Source organism: Camelus ferus, chromosome 26, assembly GCF_009834535.1.
Source record: "Camelus ferus isolate YT-003-E chromosome 26, BCGSAC_Cfer_1.0, whole genome shotgun sequence".
Classification (NCBI taxonomy): domain Eukaryota; kingdom Metazoa; phylum Chordata; class Mammalia; order Artiodactyla; family Camelidae; genus Camelus; species Camelus ferus.
In genome coordinates this window covers 1,035,629-1,059,057 of record NC_045721.1, presented here as the reverse complement: position 1 = coordinate 1,059,057, position 23,429 = coordinate 1,035,629, and the positions used below count along the sequence as shown (strand labels likewise).

The following is a 23,429-nucleotide window of genomic DNA, read 5'->3' as shown; positions in this document are numbered from 1 at the left end:
AAGAGCCGGAAATTTTAACTTTAAAGATTTTTGTCTTTCAGATTCAGTGTCCTAGCTTCCTAGGAACTCCATAATGAAGTACCAGAAACTTGGGGATTCAAACGGTAAAAATGTATGTAGTTTTGGAGGCTGGAAGTCAACAGTCAAGGTGTGGGCAGGGCTGTGTTCCCTGGGAGACCTGCAGGGGGAGCCCATCCCCCAGCCCTCCTGCTGCCTGCATTGTCCCGGGGCTCTCCCCTCCTTGTGTCTCTCCTCTTCTTACAAGGACCACTGGCACACTGGAGGGAGGTCCCACCCCTGCTCCAGTATGACCTCATCTTAACTAATTACATCTGCAACAACATTATTTCCAAATAAAGTCACGTTCTAAAGTACTAGTGTATCAGTGTACCTTTGGGGAGAACCATAACTCAATTCAACCCATAACGTTTAGTAAAAGATCTGTGTCACGTGAACTAACATTTGCACTTAGCAAACAAAAAATATGATACTTTGCAGTTCACATTCTGTTTTACTCTTAATTTTTTTTGAAGGTCTAAAAAGTCCAAGGGGCCATGTAGAATGACAGAATTGAAGGACTCAGTCTGTTTCTTTAACTATATCATTTTCCTGTGCTATTGTTATTTAAAACCTACTGTTTAAAGTATGTGTAAAGCTGCCAGCATTGGAGACACAAACTTTGCCCTGATAAGTTCAAATCATTCTAAACCATCATGAACTGATTCTCTGAATGAAAGCATGTAGCTACATCCTCACGCACAACTGGCAGGGTCACCAGACAAAATGAAGGATGCCTGGTTAAATTTGAACCTCAGGTAAACAGTAAGTTTGTTTTCGCATGAGACATAGTTATACTGAAAATTAATCATTGTTATTTGAAATTAAAATCTGAGTGGTTCCCTGTATTTTTATTTAATCCATCTGTCAGTTCTAACTGGGAGATCTCTGATAAACTTTCATGCAGAATACAAAGTTTATTAAAGAAACAAAAATGGGTTTTCATATATATTATTAAAATTCACAGAGGAGAAGGTATGGCTCAGTGGTAGACCATGTGTTTAGCATGCACGAGGTCCTGGATTCAATTCCCAGTATCTCCACTTAAAAAAATAAACAATTACTCAAATAAGCCTAATTGCCTCCCCCCCAAAAATTGTTTAATTAAAGAAATTCAATAGTAACCATAAAAATTATTTGGAATTCAAAACTACTAAAGAATTTTTCAGGAAAGAGTGTTTTATCACTGACATTATTTAGAATTGCCCAACACAGTGATAACGAAAAGCAATCTGACTTTTAGTCGATTTTATCATTGTTTTAAAATTTTCTACAGATAATGCAACCTTCTTAATGTCCATATTCGAGGCTGACCTCGGCACGCCACTGACCAGGCTTGTTAAAAGTCTTACATTGGTAGGACGCTTTCCGGTTTCTAGAGCCCTCTCTAACATCCGTTATTTAATTTGGTCCTTGCGGCAGCCCTTTGGATCGGCAGAGGTGGTTAGAACAGTTATGGACATCAGCACGTCTATGTGACTGACTTACTCTGAGCCATGCACATCCTACAAGTCAGGGCTAGGGACCTAGTCCATCTTTGGACCTTTCATCTCAAGCCCTTTCTCCCTGGACACGTTGGTTCTAGTGCTGGTTTTGCCATAGACTAACCTGAGTCAAGTCACTTTAGTTCTCTCGGGCTCACTTTTCTCATCTACTTACCATCTCTCTCCAGGTGGCTGTGACCGCCGTCTCTGCCCCGGGTTACTGCGGTTTAATATTTGCCTTTGTGAGGTGTGATGACACTCTGTTGGGGGGTGTACAGAGGAGGCGTGGAAGGTGTGCTGGGGCAGAAGACTGGAGGATAGCCTGGGAGCACGCGGAAGACAAGGGGACAGGAAGGGTGCTTGGCCCAAGGGACCCTCTTTATGAACATCTGATTATACGTTAAGTCCAGGTGGGCAATTGCAGGCCTATCAAACAGGCCCCGGGGTGGGGGGGGGGGGGTTGCCCCGGGGGGGTGCCCCACAGCGACCCCTACCGGCATGTGTGGTGAACTCAGCGCACAGTCTCCCTGGGAGCTGCCCTAGTCTGGGGTGTGCAGGGACAGGCCGGACGGCAGGCGGGGAGGCTTCTGGGGGACACTTCATGCTGCCAAGGTCCAGCCTGCTCAGAAAGGAGCAGAGATGCCAATTTACCCGAATGCACATCTCACAACGTCAGGGAGCCGCGCGGTGACACCAAGACTGCAGAGTCAGCGTGTGAGATCCCGGGGAGATGGACCCCGAGAATGGCCCGCATTCCCAGAGCGCGGCAGGGCCATGAGAGGTCGCTGGAAGGACCTTTCCAGGCTGCACACCAGAAGTTAAGTGCTGGGACCCTGGCACCAGGAAGACAACCCGCTCAGCGGGAGTGGCCCCTGTCCACACAGACCTACGGGTCCAGGATGCCTGAGGGCAGGTGCGCAGCGAGCGAACTGTGCAGGTGCGGCATCTGTGACTCAGCATCCGAGGTCTCGGTCTCCAGACTCAAGACTTACAGGGATAGGCCGGGCCACCGGTGGGGCTTCTGGGGACTCTCAGCAATGCTGGGGTCCCCCAAGCTCCAAAATAGGGTTGCTGGTTACAAAGATGCCAGATCTCACGGGAACTTCTTGGCCTCGCCATCCCGGGTAATCCCTTGGTGAGAGTTATCTGAGGGACCTGCATCCTACAGAGGCCCTGTGTGCCCTCCTGGCACAGGGTCATGAGGGCTCTGACCCGAACGACCTCCCTACTCTGCACCTACTTCCAGGGTGTCACCTGCTGGGCTGGGGTGGCGCCGGGAGGTACTAGGTTCCAGAGGGTGGGAGGTGCCGGGAGGGAAATGCACATGCGCCCCTCGGTCTGGGCAGCTGGGATCCCTGGAATCAGCGCCCAGTCAGGGTCTCAGGTGGGGAGACTTGTAGGGGACACTCTGGGGGGGTGGGGCTGGGGTCCGTCCTGCTCCAAAGCAGAGTCACAGATTCCCCCCATGCCATGCTGTATGTAGGTACATCTAGACCACTTAGGCATACATATATATCAAAATAAAAACTGTGCGATAACAAATATAGCTTCTTAATTGCAAGACTGACTTTAGTAAGGCATTTTTTCTCCCATAGTTAATTTACAGATTTAATACAATTGCAGCGCTGGTAGGGAGCTTTGACGCCCACTACCTCCAATGTCAATGGTCGCTTTGTAATGCTGTACAATCCTTTGAAAGTTAGTTGGCAAGATCTGTGAAGAATCATAAAAATATTAAAGCTCTTTGGCCCATAATCTTACCTCTGAGCATCAAGCTGAAGGAAGTGATTCAAACTATAAGAAAAACCAGTACGCTCATAGTTACTCATCGCAGGACTTATAATGATGAAAAATTGGAAGCAATTTAAATGCTAACTAATGGAGAATGATTATGATACATCATAGAAAGAATATTATGCAGAAAATAAAAGTACCGCACAGGAAATAAAACCAAGGAACAAAGCACAATATAAAGCTCTATTGTTACCACTAGTAAGAATCTTTCAGGTCAATGTTTAAAAAAATTACACTTTATGAGTTAGATTAGTAGGTGACTTTCTCCTTAGTAAATGTGCTACACTTTTCCTGCTATAATAAAAGAAAGTAAAATCAGGGCAAAGTTGAGTTGGCAAAGTGCACTTTGTTCGTTGTGATTCAAGGAACCACATCAAAAGGAAAGGCAGGAAGTTTTGACCTGCCAGACATCACAGTTCACTTGTTAGTTTCTTTTGTTAATTGCAGACACAGTGCCCAAAAAGAAAAAAACAAAAACAAAAACAAAAATGTTTTTGGAATGTCTTGGAAACCAAACCGATTACATGATAGCAGACAATTTATCTCCAGGTGGCCACTGCAGAGAGCAGGCCGGGCTGCACACCCACTCTGCTTAAGTCAAGTCAGGGGGTGGTGCTGTTTCCCCACCAAGGGTGCATTCCAGGGAGATCAGTGCTCACGAGGAGACCTGTCTCATGGGATCTGAGGCTTTGCTGTGTCCCGAGAAGACACTGTGCGGGAAAGACCCAGAAAAGAATCACAAATGAGATTAAGACCAATGTTTCCAGTCTCTCACTGCAATGCCCTGATCAGAAATACCCCACTGAACTATGTGTATTTCTATAAGCCATCTTAAATCCCTATGGAACAAAGGGATTATCTACATACATAAAAAATCTACATTAAAAAAAAAAAGAATTTACTGTATGTCCAGCACGATCAAAGGCATTCTGGTGGGTGTTTGGGTGGTAAATCCTTACCTATCTGGTCAGAGAAATGGGGCAAGTTTACCCCTATGAGGGTAAATCAAGAAATGAACAATGAAGATGAGAGTCCTCTTCGATAAAGGAGGATAAGGACATGAAAAGAGAAGGGACAGCAGCCCGTAGGGCTGGGAGAGACACCCACATAAACAGTCACCCTGGGAAGACAGGGAGCCCGGGGACCACGGAGCCCACCAGACATCGGAGCGTCACTGTAAAAGAAACTGAGTTTTTGTTTGGCTTCATAGCCCTACTTTCTGTTTGGGGTACTGGGAAACCCCATTTTGATTCAAGTGCAGACATGTCTTGTTCACTTTGATTTATCAGAGAAATTTCCAACAAGTCTTTGGCACAGCACTCAAGCCGTCATTTCTTTGAAAAAGACACTGATATACAAGTGCGGGGGAGTCAGGGCTGAGCTCTGTCCCTGCCCCGCCGGCTGGGAGCCCATCAATCTGGGCCTCACTGGCACGTCCAGCCTCCGTTGTTAGGCTGCTGAATGTGGCATCGGTCCTGGTCAAAGATTACTTGAAAGCTTAAACAGACACTAAAGTTATTCTGGTTTTTTTTTATTGCTTGAATGATGAACTGAGATATTACCCCTGAAGGATGTGGCCTGCATTTTTATTGCCACGCAGATAAGCGAAGCTCACTTCACTCTGCTGTCAAAATGAAAAGCTGTGCTGTCTTTTCCAGGAGTTCCTATGACAGAGGGTTGGGGATTTCACTAAGGTGGGTTTTTTTGGGAACAAACTGAAGACCACATGAGCTTTCTGCATCAGTCAGCGAGCAACCACTGGGCATCAGACTCTCTGTGTCTCATCGCTTATGGTAGCTGTTTTCCTGATTTGCAAGTTTTCGGTGGAAACCTCACCATAGCAACAACATCACACAAGCGGTCAGACCAGGTGGCCAAGCCAGCTGCAGTGTAGCGGTGACAGCATCAAAGCGGGGCGCCCTGGGCTTCCTGCAGGCAGGGGATGTGTAACAGTGTGGCACAGGAACTGTTTCTGGGGGTCCCCGTTTCTGCCCTGTTTCTTTTAGGGAAGTGCAACAAAATTCCCCTTTGTCCCAGTGGGGAAGAATCCCGCAAATAAATAATAATATGGTCGGGAGTGAGTTCCAGGAGGAGAAGTGACTTCTCCTGGGGGGAGGCACTGAGCACGTGTAGACCGGGCTGGTCTCCCTCCCGGGAGCCCGCCGCCTGCAGGAAGCACGCTTCAGAGTCCAGTCCATGCTCTGTGATGACGATGCCGTCTGGCAGGGCAGGGAGAACCAGCAGAGGACTAAGGGAGCCCCAGGAGGGGGCTCTGGGCAGGCAAGAGTGTACAGGAAATGCGGGGCAAGGCACCCAGGTGGGACATCATCGTTCTGGGTCTGAATCAAACTTCGTCTGGATCCGTGCTTTGTCAGTTAGGGACAACTTCAGGTGGAACTGAGAGACATCGGTGTGGCCACCCAGCTCTCCTCTATTTGCCTTTCCCTAGAAATCGCCCCCCTCCACCTCTGTTTCCTCCCAGGACACAGGGTGGGACCCGCCAGCCCTGTCTGTGCCCTGGGGGTTCTGTCTCCCCGTCGTGGGTGACTCCTCCAGGTGGGAACAGCTGACCCAACCTGGCCTCGTCAGATGTCTCTCCCAGAAATTGCAATTTTCCAGTTGAGAGACTCAGATCTGGGGGGAGAGGCGCTTGGGAAGAGGGTCTTTCTGTTGACTCCTGTGTACAGGAATGTTCCAGAGAGAAAATCCACAGAGCCAGCTGCCTAGCGTCCTGCAGCTCGCTGGCCCCTGTTGTTTCTGGGGCCTTCTGTGGGTTCTACACACCCCAGCATCTTTCCAGTATGTTCTCACTTTTGCACCAGCCAGCTAGAGCTAGCGTCTGTGAAATGCCATGTCCCTCCTCTCCCCGGCTACCTGGCCAGCGCAGGGGGTGCATCTTATAAAACACATGTCTTTATGGTCTCTCCCTTGCTCCTCCCACGGCCACCCGTCACTGGTCATCCGTCACCTTCAAGGCCATGGCTTCACTAGCTTCCAGACTGAGCTCCAGTAACACAAAAAGCACCATTTAGGAACAAGGCTCACAGGTTTCTACTGCACAGCACAGGGAACGCTATTCAATCTCTGTGGTAATCTATAATGAAAAAGACTATGAAAGCAAATCTATGCATGTGTACATGTGACTGGACTATTCCGCTGTACGCCAGAAATTGACACAACACTGTAAACTGACTATATTTCAGCAAAAAAAGAAAAATTGAAAAAAAAAAAGAACAAGACTCTATCAATAATCTGTGTGATTTTTGCTTAATATTAAAATTTTTTTTAAATTTTTGTTTTTTTAATTGAAGTAGAGTCAGTTACAATGTGTAAATTTCTGGTGTACAGCACAATGTCCCAGTCATGCATATGTTTAAATGTATTTGTTTTCATATTCTTTTGCATTAAACATTATTAAAAGATATTAAATATAGTTCCCTGTGCTATAGTTCCCAAATTTCCCTGTGAAATTTGATTTTTTAATCTATTTTTATATATAGTGGTTAACCTTGGCAAATCTCAAACTCCCAAATTTGTCCCTTCCCACCGCCTTTCCCCTGGTAACAATTAGATTATTTACTACGTCTGTGAATCTGTTTCTGTTTTGTAGATGACTTCATTAGCGTCTTCTTTTTCCTTTTCTTCTTTAGATTCCACATTTGAGTGATATCATATGGCATTTTTCTTTCTCCTTCTGGCTTACTTCACTCAGAATGACCATCTCCAGGTCCATCCATATTGCTACAAATGGCATTATGGCCTGCATGAGGTTTGCCAGCCCCGAGAATGAAAATCCAAATTCTGGTTATTTTCTAACAACAGAAAATAACAATAGAGAAGAGCTGATGCCTCCAGCTCACAGCTTTCAATTTTATTTGTAGCTTTGCTTCTTTGTGGGACCTGTGGACGGGGGACCAGACTGTGTTTACAGAGCCCTCCTTTCAAATCCACCCTCAAAGCTCCCGACTCTGCCAAGGTTGGGGCCTGGGGGTGCAGCAAGGAAGAGAATGAAATTTCCCCCTTAGTAAAAATAATCAAATAGATAAAAGTATAAACTCTGACTATTTTACTTATTTAAATTCTTCTGTGAGGAGGCTAGTACATTGGTTCATCATATTTAATATCTTTCAGAAACTCACATTGTTCTTTGATTTTTTTTTAAATCCCTTTTTACAATAACTACTCCATTATATTCACAAAGACGGGCCAATCAATTTCAGCTTCACAACAGAAATAGCGAAGGAGACTTGTGGTCCCTTGGGGAGTGAAGAATATTGTTTTCAAAATTAATTCTGAAGCTTTGTCACTCAAGGCTTGATTTTTTTGGAATTTGATGATAAGTTAGTTCCTGCGCATTTTCTATTCAGTCTTGCAACAACATTTACTAGGTACTGCACTTGTGTCCCCAGCTGTCTTGATGTCTTAAAGAGTTTGAAATCAAGATGTAGAGACAAGATTTACGCATAAAAAACAATCAAATAACAACCTAAGACAGATTTATATCCCCTAGAGGTCAAGAAGCAAGAAGTTTTTCATAAATCTGCTTATGATTTTCTGAGAATGGATTCCCTTTCAAAAGCACGACACTGATTGAATACTCCACCATCCAGATTTTGAAGCACACTTTATGAAGGCAAGACATTATGCAATGACTCTAAAAACAGACCATGCTTCATTAATTATGTCAGTAAGTATTTAAATCAAAGAAGAATCATTTTCAAGCCGTGTTTCATAACCACGCCTTGGAAAATGATTTCCCTGTGTGATGTCAGTTGAAAAGCCAGTTAGACAGCTTCCCTGGCGGCCAGGCACACTGGCCGGAAGGGGCCAGCTCCAGCCAGACGTGACACCATGACTGACTCAGGGTCACGCTTGCTGCCTGGTGGCAGGGGAGGCCAGCACCCCCAAATCAATCGGTTCCCAGGGCTGCCAGACATACTTCAGATTGCAACGCAGTGGACACAGATTCTAGAGGAATGTGGAATGTGACAAAGGAGGCTCCCGATCTATTGTCACTCCAGGATGGCAGAACCTGTGATGGTTCAGGACACCAACTTAGGAGTCCAGTGGCCTGAACGGATTTCCTAGCTCCGCCTCTCTTCAGCTGTGTAATCTTGGGCAAGTAAGTGCTCTGTGTCAGCTTCCTCATCTGTAACACGGAGATGTTGGCGGATGGAGGGACCCCTCAATTAGGGAGCCCACCTAAGTTTGGATCCTTGCCCCCAGCTGGGAAAGAATTCACTCAGCAGAGGCAGAGAGATGAAGTGAACAGCCGATTCATTGCTCAGACGGATAAACAGAAGGCAAGTGCTTGAACGGGGAGCTGTCAGCCAAGACAGGCCGTAGGAGCAGCTCTGGCCCGGGTTGGGCCACATGGACTTTTATGAGATTTTTCTGTCATCATTTCCTCCTTCCAGGTGCGATGGAGCCAATCAGTCCTTGTTTGAGTTTTTCAGTCCTTGGATGGGATTTTCCGGTTGTTTTTATGGCAACCGTCAACTGCCAGGGTGTGGGTGGGCCTGTCACCTAGCATGCTAATACACTACAGTGAGCGTGTGATGAGGCTCACAGTCCACTGGAGGTCAGACCCTCCCCCATCTTGGGCTCTGTTGGTTCTAGCCAGTTCTTGTTCCTTCTCTGCAGCAGCCTCCTGAGACTTAGATAAGGGTAATTGGTTTCTATCTGAGGGAGGGGCAGGGGTAGGATCCTGGGGACAACAGCCTTGGGCACAAAAAAGGAAACTTGCTTTTAATCAGAATGCCTGCAATCTGATGGACCCAGCATCCTGCACACACAAAAAAAAAACATCTCCAAATATTCTGTTCGGCCATAAAAGTTTTAAAAGGAAATGAGGGAGTAATCTCAGTTAATGGTTGAGATAGATGGTCAGAGTCGTCACCATCGCCCAGGGCCCACAGGCGTGTCTTAATCAGCTGCTGGAGCTGCTCTTCTGTGACTCAGGGAGGCCTGGGAGGCTTCAGCTTTTCTATAAACAAGAGGCAGAGGCTGGGGGAGCCCACAGGGCCTTGCTCCCTTTCAGAGATAACAAGAGGTTTACTATGAGATATGGTGCCTGCAACACAGTAAACACTCAATCGATGTAAGCTAGCGTTCCACTGAAGGCTATTTGAATTACTTCTTAAAAAGACTACTGCCAATGCACGTGGGGCAGTGGTCTGACCCTTTCCCTCAGGACCACATCCCGTTGTCCACATCACACATCACTCTGTCCGCACATGCACTTCCATTCTGTTGTCTACCCGTGCCTCGTGATCTAGAACCACATGACCCTCAAGGTGGGTGACCTCAGGGGTGGAGGTGATAGACCGAAGTCATCTAGTCAATGTTTTCCATCTCAAAGTATCTTTAGACAGAGGCCAAAAATAAAGCTAGGCAGAGAGAGAGGAAGGGGCTTCGGAGCCTGAGCAAGATGAAGGAAGATGCTCCCTCCTCAGTGCTTCGAGCACCGAAATCGAGCCTGTGACATTTCTGCGGCCAATGGGCCTTTAAGGAGAATAGGTGGTGACTTGGACATTTAAAGTTTGAGTGATTTTTTTTTTTTTCTGCCTAAATAATCCTGGTCTAGGAGCCTGGTAGAAATTGACCTGGAAACTTCATCACTTCAATCTGGAGAACGCTATGCTTCCCCACTGAACTGAAAACCTGACGGTAGAAGCCATGCCTTCTTGCTTGTCTACACATCCCCCCAACTAGCACTGTGCTTAGAATATACTAGCACAGGGCACATATTTTTTGGCTGCTGGATCAGATCCCGGAAACGTGTAAGAGAATAATTCAAATAGCTCAGCTCCACACAGGTGCCCATGTATTTGTACCACTCCCTCTGGAAGTGCTGGGGGACAGACTGGGAACATGCAATGGATTTGGGAAGGCTGTCCCAGTCTTGAAACCCATCAAGGGATCTAGTCTCCAAAGCCTCCCACGTCACCATCCTCTGGCTAATCACCTTTGTGAAGTGGGTCCTGGATCTGACATCATTTGACTTTGGCAGATGGCAGAGTAGTTCTGAAATTCATCCATGTTCATCACCATGAAAAACACAAGAGGGACATTTAGATCCTGCCAGACCCTTGTTCTGAGGCTCCGGCAAGCTGACATCACTGATATGTGATTATTTGACATATAAAATGCTAAATATAATTGGCCTGCCTTGGTTTTCAGGTTGATCTTTAAAAGTAAAAAAAATAAGAAGTGGTTATAGGAACACAGCTCTAATCCTACTGAAACAACCAGAATTTCTAGTCTTGAATCTTCCAAACTAGAACTTCAAACCACTGGGCAACTGATTTATGAAAAGAAAAAGACACAGATTGACAATTGGATAAATCCTGACATGAGCTAGCAAAATCAGATTGTTGGCATCTTCAAAGTCTTCCCCATCTATTCTTTCTTATAAATATGTGTAGAATATTTGTTGGAAATTGAAAATTCATTGCATCCTCCCTTAATTACATTTAACTCAGATTCTCAGGCTACTGAGCCGTCTATTCAAGTTTCATGGAACTGGAGAATTCTGGGCTCTTGACTCCTTTCCTTATAAACCTTCCATTATGAAGGTGATGAAACGGGCTGGAGGGAGGTGGGGCTGAGCCGTGTCCCCCTGTTCGCTCTGTTAGAGCCACAATGGGCCTCCACACCATCCCACTCCTCTTTCCACTCTTCAGTTGGTCTTCATCCTACTCCAGACTGTCATCTCTCTGGCAGTCATGGGCTGTTTCTACAAGAGAATAGCATTCGACGTGTAGGGACTCATTCCCAGAAGCATAGGTGTTTTAGTTAATGCCTAACTACATCCAAAAGTGGAGCTCCAGAAAGTTTCTTTTGTCCTCTAATGAAGTTAGTTCCCTGCCAAAGAACACAGCCACACTGAGTGTGGGGAAATGGCAGCCCACCCAGTGGTGCCTACTGTGTGGTGCAGTGCAGGAGGGTGGGGTTGGTGGCCTCTGGCCAAGAGCTGGTATGTCCCCAGGGATGGAATGTCAGCAGTTCCACTGAGGGTGCCAAGAGTTTAACAAAACAGTCAGAACCAGAGTGTATGTCATTCCACAGGCTGAGAACCAAAGGATCGTGCAATCATGGGGCTAATGGTCTCAACTCTTACTGAGAATGTGCAGTTAATTATGAGCTACACAGCCCGTAGGTTACAGTAATCCACCCACCCTTTCCAGCGACCTCAGTGAGAGCCAATTGTACATGTACAATTCAATGTACCTGAAAAACTTTACATTATGAGTAACATTGTAACACATTTGGGTCATCACCATTATACTATAATATGTACAAGCTGTAATATTTAACAAGTGATCTTTGAATCTCTCACCACTGTGATTTCAGCCAGAGGTTGCAACACATCAGATATTTGACTTTCACTTGGCATAGTCTTCCTTCTGATTTTGCCATCCAGCCCTGGACATGATCTGATTGTCCACTGAGCCCACAGTCAGGGTTCGAGTTGCTTCTTAATTTTAAACAAAGGGTCATCCTTATTCTGCTCTGTTTCTGATACTAAAGTACTTTTAGAAGTGTGTTTGGGTAGCTTTGTAGGTCTTAACCACAGATTGTTGGGCGGTAGACCCTTTTTCATATGCCATCAGGGTGGTGACAGGGGACAGTGAGAGGGTTAGCATCTTGTCACCAAAACCTGACTCCAGCCCTTGTGCAGGTGATCTAATGAAGTTCATTTGTTTCTCAGACATTAATGAAGCATCCTCTAGCTGTCAGGAACTTTACCAGGTTCTGAGATCACAACAAGGAAACAAAACCCATTTTTCCCTTCAGAAACTTACAGTCTTGTGGGGGGAAAAGACCTATTGTAACTTTTTTTGAGGTGGATAGATACCTTCCCCCTAGACCTATTATAACTTGATGGTCTAAAATATTGAGTGAACAAAATTTTTAAATTGAGGGTAGGTATAGCTCAAGTGGTAGAGTGCATGCTTAGCGTGCATGAGGTCCTGGATTCAATCCCCAGTCCCTCCATTTAAACAAGTAAATAAATAACCTTAATTACCCCACTCACAAAAAATAAAATAAAATATTCAGTAAGTGCTTTGAGGAGTACATAGCAGGCATTATGTAAACACTCAAAGAGGCACCTAGCTCTTCGGTGGAGAAGAAGAGAGGTCTGAAAGGCTTTGTGGAAGAGCTGATGCTTCAGCCGAGTATGAAAGGATGAGGAGGACTTAGACAGTGGTTTGGGGGAGGGTAGAGAGGGTGGCAGGATAGAGAGGAGGAAGGGAAGAGCATTCCAGGCAAAGGGGATGACATGTCTGAAGACGGAGAAGCCAACAATAGTGTGGAAGTGCAAGAAGCTAGATGAGTTATTGATGCTGTTGAAGCCTAAAGTGTGAGGCACACGGTGTAAGGGAGGAAGCTGGAGAGGCAGGAAGTCCCCCGGGGTCGGGGAGCTTTGATTCCACCCTCTCAGTGATGGGCTTTCAGATGGGTTAACGCAATTGGTTTAATACATCCTTTTTTTTAAATTGAAGTGTAGTCAGTTATAATATGTCAATTTCTGGTAGTACAGCATAATGTCCCAGTCATGCAAATACATACACATATTCTTTTTCATTAGAGGTTACTACAAGATATTGAATAGATTTCCTTGTGCCATACAGAAGAATCTTGTTGTTTATCTATTTTATATATAGTAGTTAGTATCTGCAAATCTTGAACTCCCAATTTATACCTTCCCACCCACTTCCTGTCCTCTCCCCAGTAACCAAAAGTTTGTTTTCTTTGCTTTCTGTTTTGTAAATAAGTTCATTTGTGTCTTTTCTTTTTTTTCAGATTCCACATATAAGTGATATCATATGGTATCTTTCTTTCTCTTTCTGGCTTACTTCACTTAGAATGATTATCTCCAGGCCCATCCATGTTGCTGCAAATGGCATTATTTTATTATTTTTTATGGCCGAGTAGTATTCCATTGTATAAGTATACCACAACATCTTTATCCAGTCATCTCTCAATAGACATTTAGGTTGTTTCCATGTCTTGGCCATTGTATATAGTGCTGCTATGAACATTGCGGTGCATGTATCATTTCAAATTAAAGTTCTCTCTGGATATATGCCCAGGAGTGGGATTTCTGTATCATAAGTTAAGTTTACTTTTAGTCTTTTGAGGAATCTCCATACTGTTTTTCATAACGGCTGCACCAAATTACATTCTCACCAGCAGTGTAGGAGGGCTCCCTTTTCTCCAAACCCTCTCCAGCATTTATCATTTGTGAACTTTTAATGATGGTCATTCTGCCAATATATCTTTTTTTCTGTGGTTATGTAGAGAATGATTTGGTTGGGGACAAGGAGATGGGAAGAAGGAGGACCAGTTAGAAATTCAGAAAGAGGCGATGAACCCTGGACCAATGACAGCAAAACTAGAAAGGCTGTGATAAATTTGAGAAATATTCAAGCATTGGAATTGGCACGGCCATGTTAGAATTAACATGGGATGGGGTATAGTAAAGAAAAGAGAAATGGCAAGAAGAACTTGAGGGACTGGTTGATATAATCAAGTAACAAAGATGAGAATAAAGGAGGAATATTAATCCTGTTTGTGCTATGAGAGCTGACATTCAGGTGCGAGGTTCAGGTGGCATGGCCATAAGTCATTTTATATCCAAATTTAAATTTCAGGAAACAGGTGTGGAGTAACCAGTACAGATTTAGGAGATGTTCACATACATGTGGGTTCAAAAAAATGCAAGTAGATGGAACCGCCCAATCAGGGTCCACCAGAGGTGCAGGAATCAGAGGAGTCATGGGCTTAGGAATCCCAACATTTAAATGGAAAGCGGAAGATGAACAGCCCATGAAGAAGATGAGAAGGACTGACTAGAAAGGTAAGGAAGACCAGGAGAGTGGGCATTCACAGATGCTAAAGGAGCTGGAAGTTTCAAGAAGGAGGAGGCATCTCCAGGGTTAAAATCAACAACTTGGCACTGCGAGTTATTGGATCTGACAATTTGGTGGGCATTTGTTTGCTATAATAAAAACAGTTTCAGTGCAGGACAGGGTTGGGAGCAATGAGGATTGGGCCACAGCCTGATAGCAAGAGGTCGAGGGGAATAGTTGATGAAGAAATGGATATGATTGGTTTAATTTATTATTTCAACAAGTCAGGTTGAGAAGCAGAGGGGAGCAAATGGAGGGAGTCTACAGATGGATTTGGGGATGGAAGGATCTTGAATATATTCACTGACTGAAGATAACTGTCAAAATAGAGGAAGTTTCAGAATAGAGAAAGGAGAGGGTATGGAAGAAACAGAAAGGAGTGAGTTAGGTGTAGAAATAAAGAGCGTGACCTTCAAAAGTAGATGCATTGTGATCAGAAGAAGGAAGACATGAATGGGTCTGGAGGTAGATAAATTTTTAGGTAGGGGAATGAGAAAGTAAAAATAGAGGCTACTTATCATGTTTGTAGCTTCCAAGAGTCTTTGACCACTTCTTCTATATTTGGAGAATTTCCTGCATTACAAATCCTGATTCCATGAGGTAGAAACCAGAACTCATTCTCCTGGCATCTGTTGCCACTAAGTTTGCAAGCATGTGATCTAGCTTCCCACCAGTCAGATGCTTCTGCACGAGACGCTGACTTGGAAGACAGCAATGTAAGGAGGTGGGTACACGCAGACTCCATGTTTTGGCAAGTGAGGTGGGAAAGTGTTGATCTCTTCAAACACAACAGGAACAGAACTTCTGACTTCCTGGTGCAAGGCTGAGGTTTGGATTCTGACAGTAGTGTTTACTACAACAGCTTTCATGGCCTGGTGGGGGCCGAATGCCTCCCAAGTGGCTCTCAGGTCCTTCCAGAGATTCTCTGAACCGTAATACAATTTTTAACAAACATAGCATTCCACCGGTGGATTGGATTCCATTGTCTGTAACAAAGAACCCTGACTTATGCAGCCACTGTGTCTAAGAGCACCCATTTTCTCAAGAGAGGAGGCAAGATCATCTGCTGAAAATGAGAGATGGGAGCTTGAAGAGTGTGACAGTGGTTTAGAGTAGTTGACGGGAACACGGGGAGAAGAAACTGACCCAAGAGTGGAAGAAGAACTGAGGGGATGCCAGAGGGTCCAGCTGAAGTTACAGCCATGACTCTTATGAGCTCTTATCTTCATGACTGTGCGGCTTGCTTTCTCCAGCTGAACAGGGTGGGAGGAAGGCAATTGAAAGTGGTGGCAAGAAACCGACAAAGGAGGACTATTCTGGGGACAGAGGTAGGAAAGGGCAGGTAATGGCTGGTAAGCCAATAAGATGGAAGGAATCAAGGGAATAAAAGTTCTTTTGAGTTAAAAGAACAATATAGTATGAGTGGGTTTGTGAGAAACCTGGGAGAATATGAGGTTGTGGCCAGAACTTGCAGGGTTCAAATGTTAGATGTAAGAGGTCGAGAAGATCCAGGCCGTGGACAGGTCCAAAGGGGTAGAGGGTGTCTTCGGAAATGAAGAGACCCAGGATTGTGTGAGCTGTGGGACAGATGGTATCTGTTGATGGTGAAATTTTCTAGGTCTCTGGCAGGACTGGGAGTGGAGAGCAAGGCTTTGTGTCAGGCTTCAAAGTCAGTCTGTGAATGAGGGGCCGTGCTTGGGAAGCTGAGCAGGTGACACTCGTGAAATGGATGAAACGGGGTAGCTTGATGTAATGGTCTGACACCATGGAATGAGCTTTAATCCAAGAAACATAGTCAGCCAGAAACAGCAGTGGTGGGGGAACATATTTGGAAAGAAGCCACTGTCCAGAACTTACGTTTATGAAACCTGGCGTAGCAACAAATAAGAAAGCGGGCCAGGACAGGGCAGAGGTGGCAGTAAGTTCCCGGCCGCCCTTCCTTTGGTAACTGAGGATTACCAGGAAGAAGAGATGAGGTGTCTGGTGAATAGCAGCTGATCTCAAACGTCAAATGTCCTAATTTTGTCCAAGACAGCCCTAAGGACATGAGACTCCTTCAGATGTTTGAGGATGTTCCCACATACCCCCAAGCCTTGTCTGGTTCAGGATAATCACCCCCTAGTTCCTTTAACTATTCTTCCCTTAACTTATTCATTCTTCTCTGGAAAAATCAACACTTGGTGGTGATGATTATCATATTAAAATGCGGCACTCAAAATCTAGTGAAGTTTTCCAAAGGCAGCCTGACCAGAAGGCGAAGAGAATGGACCTGTCTAACCTTGCCTTCCTACAACCGGAAATTGAGCCAAAAGGAAGAGGTTGACATCATTTTCTGTGATACCCCCTCTTCTCTCTCTCCATCCCCGTCAAACGTCCTTGTGCCGGAACAAAAACGTGCTCCTTGATGACAAGTGAGGAGGACCACATGAATCGTGATAAAAATGGGGACGATGAGGAAAGTCAGGACAACCTGAGGTGACAGCACCTCACAGATCGAGCGCTGGCTCTCACGAGGAAGATAACAGGGAGGCTGTGTTTTGTTTGTTTGTTTGTTTAATCTGAACTTTATACAGAGAACAAATAATACATGACTTGCTCAGGGACCTGCTAGCCCAATGCCTAAGCTACTTCCTGGTTTGAGTCCAGAAAGCCAGCTGGGAGCATCAGTGTGGCTTCCAGAGATGACTGACTTCCCCGCGTGATGGCTGTCACATGGCGGGTGGGGGGAGGTTCTGGCTCAGAGAAAAGGCAGTGCAGAGAAAAGCACGAAAAATCCAGTTCCTAGTTGGCACTCTACTGTTTGTTAAATTAAACCCTCAGGTTTAATGAAAATGAAGTCTAGAAAAAATGTACTTTGAATTCACTTAGAGTTACCAGCTGAGGTTTGTTTGATGTGGAATATCACCTCTGTTCTGAAAAACAAGCCAAGTTATCATACATCAGACCGTCATCCTCACGGTCAGAATACCAGCTAAAACAAGGTAAACAGAAGTCAATAATAAACAGGAGGAAACATAGTCTGGGGCATGTAAGGTTCAGGACTGCAGGATCAGGCTTGGGTCATTCCTCTGTAATGTCGCTACCAGTTAGTGTTAAACACAGTAAAAAATGAAATTAATGAGAAATTGTGTTGCAATAAGAGGTCATTCGTAGCATTGAAAAGTAACTATCAAATAAATTAATAATAAACACTGAAAGGAAGGCACATAAAATGTTTGACAAGACGTCCTCAAGCGTTAGTTTAAAGTAAATGAAACCAGACAACGTACCCACAGAGGCTGGAGAGGGACAGACGCTGTTTATGCAAAGATCGTTAGACTGGGATCTGAATGCTAGCCTTTAATGCTCCTTAAGTCAGCACAGGCAAGTCATTGCCCATCCTGAAGGGGAGGGAGGGAGGAAAGAAGGAATAAAAACAGGAAGAAAGAAAAGGTCCTGATAGGAAGTGTCACCACAGTGGTTTATCCTAATCTGAGCAGTCCAGGCACCCCACATCAGACATCTGCAGATACAGGCCACCGCAGGACACAGGGGAATCAAGTTCTATAACAACCCTGAGCTTCCCTGGGTGTCCTGTTCATATTCTGTTGAGTTCTGCACTGCACTGTGTGCACCACTGTCACACAAATGGTCCCAGTGAGTCACTCCTCCCAGAATCCATTCATGGTGCAGCCACTCCTGTATTGACTCTGGACTTGGCCTTGCGGTTTGCTCAGCCCACAGGACACCAGTGCAGGTGCTGCAACACACTGGGATGGGTCCCCTTGGGATGCTGCTGCTGCCTGTGGAGAGATCAGGTCTGGACCCCTTGAGAGTGAAAGGCCACACGCAGGCAGGGGCCCAGCATTCCAGCTGATCCACAGGAACAAGCCAGGCAAGATCAGCAGAATAACCCTCCTGCCGACCCACAGACCCATGAGACGTATTAAAGGTTACTGTGTAAAGTCGCTAGTTTGGGGTGTTTGTTATGCAGCAGGAGATTACTGATACAAGCTGAAGAGATCAGACCAGAAGACTAAACATTTCTAAGTAAGATGTTCTGAAAATCCTAGAGCCTTAAAATCCTCTGTGTTCAACCCCAGCTGCCTCTGTGACTGCCCCACGAGGTTCCACTGTCCCCTTCCTGATAAGCAGTCGGAAGGAGGGGAATGTGAGATAAACTCGATGATAACCATCGGCCTCCCTCCAGGTTGATGTCATTTATCTTCTCCTGACCACGTACAGCTTTGTCTCTGTGGCCTTTGCCGTATTTAAACTTTCTACCCCTTTATTAAAGTGATTATTGTTTTTCCTCACGACATCTTCCCCTTTTAGATATTTGCTCACTGCCCTCAGGGACAGTTTCTTCTCAGGGCCCCACTGCTCACCAATAACAGGCGTTTACTAAGTGTTTAACCAACCAGCAAATCATTCACTTTAGCAATGGAAACTCACACATGTAGGTTTCAGCATGTTATCTGCGTAGGAAGACAGGGAAAATCGGGAGGAGACGGAAGTGGGAGGCGGGGAGCATGTGGCTTCTCTTAACGCAACTATCCTAGAAGGGACTCCCTCATTTCTGTCCATAGTTTTTGCCCTCCCAACAGAAAGTTTCCCTATAAAGATATATAACTCTTACGAGATACTATGAGGCATTTAATAAAGCAGAATTTCATTCCAACTACAATATTAGGATGGATTGAGGTGATATCTGAAAAAAAAAAAATTCTTGCATGAGCATTTTCAAGCCCCAATAAGAGCTCCATCAAGGGAATCTCCATCTTTGCTTGATTCTGTGCACTCAAGAAACCATCTTTGTGAGCTGGCCCTTCATTAGGCGTGAGGGGCTATAAAATACATTAAATGCACAAATCAATCTGAAGGAATTTATAATCTAGTTGGCGAGCCAAGGGCAATGAAACTGTTGAAGAATAATTCAAAGATGGTACATTATGAAAATTGCAAGACCGATCATGTAAATAATTATCGTTCCGGGTCAGAGTTCTAGAAATGCTACGTATTTCAAAACGATAGTTACGCACAGGTGTGTCACGTACGTCGTAGAGGTAAAAGATTTACATCCATGGCACGTAATGAGTAATAATTCACGAAAGAATAAAATGTCAAAGGAAAATAAAAATAAGGCGTGTGATTCCGTGGCAGGATGCTAGCAGTAACCCTCATGAGATTAGCCTCTCCTTTCACACAGAATAGCCACTCAAGTCAGGACATGCATGTTACATGAGCCATTCCTGGGGTTAAGGAAATCCCTCAAAAATACATTCGTTAAGTGCTTAGGCTCCGAAGCTACTTAACTTCAATTTCCAAAATAAGCTTCCCCAGCTATTCAGGGAGACACTAGTTGTCTCTAGGCAAGCTCAAATTTAGATTCATTCAGCAATTCAGCAAATACGTATGAAGTATCTGCAAGATAGCACACACACTGGGCTAGGCCCTGGGGATGCAAAATTCCAGCTGTCCTATACATGCAGGGGAAAGGACAGGGTACCAGAGGCACGAGGATGTAGGGAAAGGGGCTTTGGATGGGGTGCAGGAAGACCCAAGTCCCAGCCCTTGGTCCCACGACCACCGACGCTACTAAACCAGGCGAACCATGGAATTGCCCTGAACCCAAGTTCAATTTGCCAATTAATATCCAAAGGCCAATCTCACCAAACATGCCATGAGGGCTGAATGAAGTAACAACTTAAAAGTGCTTTGTAATGTCGATTTGCACAGATTTATGATGAAATTTTTATTTAGAGTACACTCAGAAGTCTAGAAATTCTTTCTCTCTCCCTCTCTTTTTTTCTTTTGGCTGGGAGATAATTAGGTTTGTTTGTTTATTTCTTTATTTCTTCATTTGTAATGGAGGGACTGGGGATTGAACCCAGGACCTCATGCATGCTAAGCAAGCACTCTACCACTGAGCTACACCCTCCCTCCTAGGAGTTATTTCAAACTGACCATTAACTGTCATCTCTTTGGTGACATATGTTACTTCTTTGGAGTCTAACTAGGAAATACTATTTTTTAAAAAACAGTAAGATATGAGTCTTTTGTTGTTGGGCATTCTGATTAGACTTTTTATTCAGCCAGTTTGGGAGGGCTGCTCCCCACACAGCAAAAGTAACACTAAAATTCATGCTTGACCAGAAATTCCTCTTCTTCCGCTAAACACTCAGAGTAATTTCTAGATGCCAAATGCGTTCTTTGTCCTTCTCATGTGGGAAGCCCGCCTTTACTAGGAAGGAGTGTGGACTTGAGGCCACCTGGGAAGTGCCAAAGGGAAGCAAAGCCCGCTTAAGAAGCCAGCTGTAGTAAAATGTAGACATTTTAAAAACTCACCTCCATTCTCTTTCTTCTTCTTGACTCTGCTGTTTCATCTCCTTTCCCCCTTCCTTCTCTTTACGGCCTCCTCCTTTGGGCAAAATCTGACCTAAGGAAACACTCAGAATTGATCAGCTGTTCCATCAACACCTGTTTATTGTACTTAAGAGGGTCCCAGCCTCAGTCTTGCTTTCTTTCCAGAAGGGGCTGGAAAGCTCGAAGTGGCCCCTGTAAGTCTTCTTTTGTGAGCACTGAGCGCAGCCAGCAGACCAGAGTGGGGGCCAGTGCAGCTCTGGTCTGCCTCTTCATCTGCAGACAGAGGGGTTTAAGTCCAGAGAGAAACATAGGTGATGATTCCTTTCGTTCTTACTCCTGAACTCAGTGAGGTCAATGCCCTAGTTAATTCAACCCAGGGTGATAACTCCGAACAGACTGCACGTCAGTAACTCTGTTTTGATTCTGTTTTCACAGCTAAAGCTCTGTGATGATTAACCTTGCTTGTCCTCTACTTTTTTCAGCTGCAAAATGAGGACCACATAATGTCCAAAGTCCTTCTGGCCCGAAGCATTGTACGATGTGCTGTCTTTCAACAAGGACTTGTAAAGCTGTAGCACTCACTCCCCGTGAGTAAGCGTGGCTGTCTAAGTTCTATGAATATTGCCTCCTTTTTCCAAAGGGAGTCTGCCCTCTGTCATATTTCCCTGTGTGTGTAGCATGATCCATCATTTACCGGCTGTAACTTTCCATTACACTGGATGCTGCACAAATCTCCTTGTTAAAAAACTGACGTGCCAATAAAAACCAATTCTCTGTCTCCAACTTAAACCATGGCACTCCCCATTGAGGCCCCAAGCTGGCCCTTATTTAAATATACACTTGGAAATAAGCCAGAAAGAGAAAGAAAAATGCCGTATCGTATCACTTATATGTGAAATCTTAAAAAAAAAAAAAAGACACAAATGAACTTATTTAAAAAATAGAAACAGACTCACAGACATAGAAAACAAACTTCTGGTTACTGGGGTTTGGGGGGTAGGAAGAGGGTGGGAAGGAATAAATTGAGAGTTCGAGGTTTGCAGGTACTACCTACTATATATAAAATAGATAAACAAGTTTATACTGTACAGCAGAAGGAACTCTATTCAATATCTTGTAGTAACCAATCATGAAAAAGAATATGAAAAGGAATACATGTAATGTACATGTATAGCTGAAACATGATGCTGTACACCAGAAATTGACCCACTGCAACTGACTATACTTCAATAAAAAAAGAAAGAGCTACCTCCAGGAAAGGCAGGGGAGTGACCAAGAATGCCTGGAGCGGGGAGGGGGTGTGGGGTGGGTGGGTGGGAGTCTTTGGGCCAGAGATCGGAGCCCGGTCCTCAACTCAAAGGCCAGAGGAAACAGTGAAGGCAAGAAAGAAGCAGGGCTCAGCTATACTGGGCGGCACTGACAGCCAGGCACATGTCCCCTGCATTTAATCCCATCCCTGTTAAACGAGAGGCTGGGTCTGGGGTAACATCCATCCTCAGACCAGGCTGTGGGACTGACATGAAGACCAGAACCAAGAAGATGAACATCTAGCTTCGTGTTTATTTTAGTAAAGACTACAGGTTGCATTACTACTCCTTCAAAATCCTCCGCAACCGATTCACTTTGTTCCCACATATTTCAGTTGTTCTCAACCTTGGCCACGCGTTAGGACCCCCTAGGATGCTTTGAAAAAATGTTGATGTCTGTGCGCCATCCCATCCCCATCAAAAGGACCCCCTGGGGGAGGGGACACAGGGACAAACATTAAATCTCTCTTAGGTTATTGTAGGATGTGCTTGAGAACAACGTCCCTGCCCAGTGGCAATAATATACCTTTAAAAAAAACAGAAATGAATTGTGTACTTTTGGACAAGATGGCATGGAAGAGAGAAGTTAGGAAATGGAACCCTAGTTCGGAATCTGGTTCAAGGAAGAGATGAGACTTTGGTTTCCTTCCTTCCTCCCTCCCTCCCTCCCTCTCTTTCTTTTTTTAATGGAGGGACCGGGATCGAACCCAGGACCTCATCCATGCTAAGCATGTGCTCTACCACTGAGCTACTCCCACCCCACTGACTTTGGTTTCCTTTGCACTAGGAGACCTACTCCAAGCTGCCAAGAAAGATCCAAGGATGCCAGATGCTAGCAAGCGCTCTGACTGTCAACCAAGCACAGGCTCTTCATCGATGCCCTGGATCACTGGGGCCAGAGATGTCCAGTTCCACCCACAAGCCTCAGGTCAGCAGCTCCTCTGGGCCATGGGCTGCCCACCAGGACATCATGGAAACCCAAGAAACGAGGACCATCGTATCAGCCACCCAGAGCACAGATCTGGAGGGGATAATTCATAAAGGTCATTTGGCGAAGAAACATCAAAATTAGACTAAACTCAAAGTTGACTGTAAAGAGTAATCATTTATCTTGACATTTATGAAGATGCAAAAAGAAAAGTCTACATAAGGTCATAAAGGAATGAAAATAGTTCAAAACCAAATCTAATGCCGGCAGAAAACTGAACACATTGTAGCCCTTCAATATAATTTTTTAAATGATTGATGACTGAGCTTTATTGAGATTTGGTCAATTTTTAGGAAAGTGGAAACACCTCAGTCTTTTTCTTTCACATCTGCTTCACGGTCCCTGTGGGACAAACACATAACTTGCTTCTTTCAGGATGAAAAGTGTGGTGGGGGTTTCTCATGCGGATGATAAAATATGACAAGAAAAACATTACTGGTGTTTATCTATTTTCTTTTAGAAAGAAAAAATCTGACGTATCTTTCATTTTCTTTAGAACGTAAACACGGAAAGTGGAAAGTGGCTCCTAAGTCTT

The 23,429-nt window shown here is 44.9% G+C and overlaps 1 protein-coding gene and 1 long non-coding RNA gene across 2 annotated transcripts in view; one reads left to right on the top strand and one right to left on the bottom strand.

The window, feature by feature from the left end:
• LOC116660097 overlaps nucleotides 1-21,072 on the bottom strand; it is a 37,640-nt gene extending 16,568 nt beyond the window's left edge. The window contains exon 1 of the mRNA XM_032468794.1: nucleotides 20,582-21,072. The gene's annotated coding sequence lies outside the window, so the exon portion shown is untranslated. The remainder of the gene's footprint in view (nucleotides 1-20,581) is intronic.
• LOC116660098 lies at nucleotides 8,130-23,326 on the top strand. Its single transcript, XR_004315472.1, has 3 exons — nucleotides 8,130-8,457; nucleotides 21,082-21,186; nucleotides 22,694-23,326. It is a non-coding gene; the product is annotated as an uncharacterized LOC116660098 (long non-coding RNA).
• The last annotated feature ends 103 nt before the right edge of the window (nucleotides 23,327-23,429 follow it).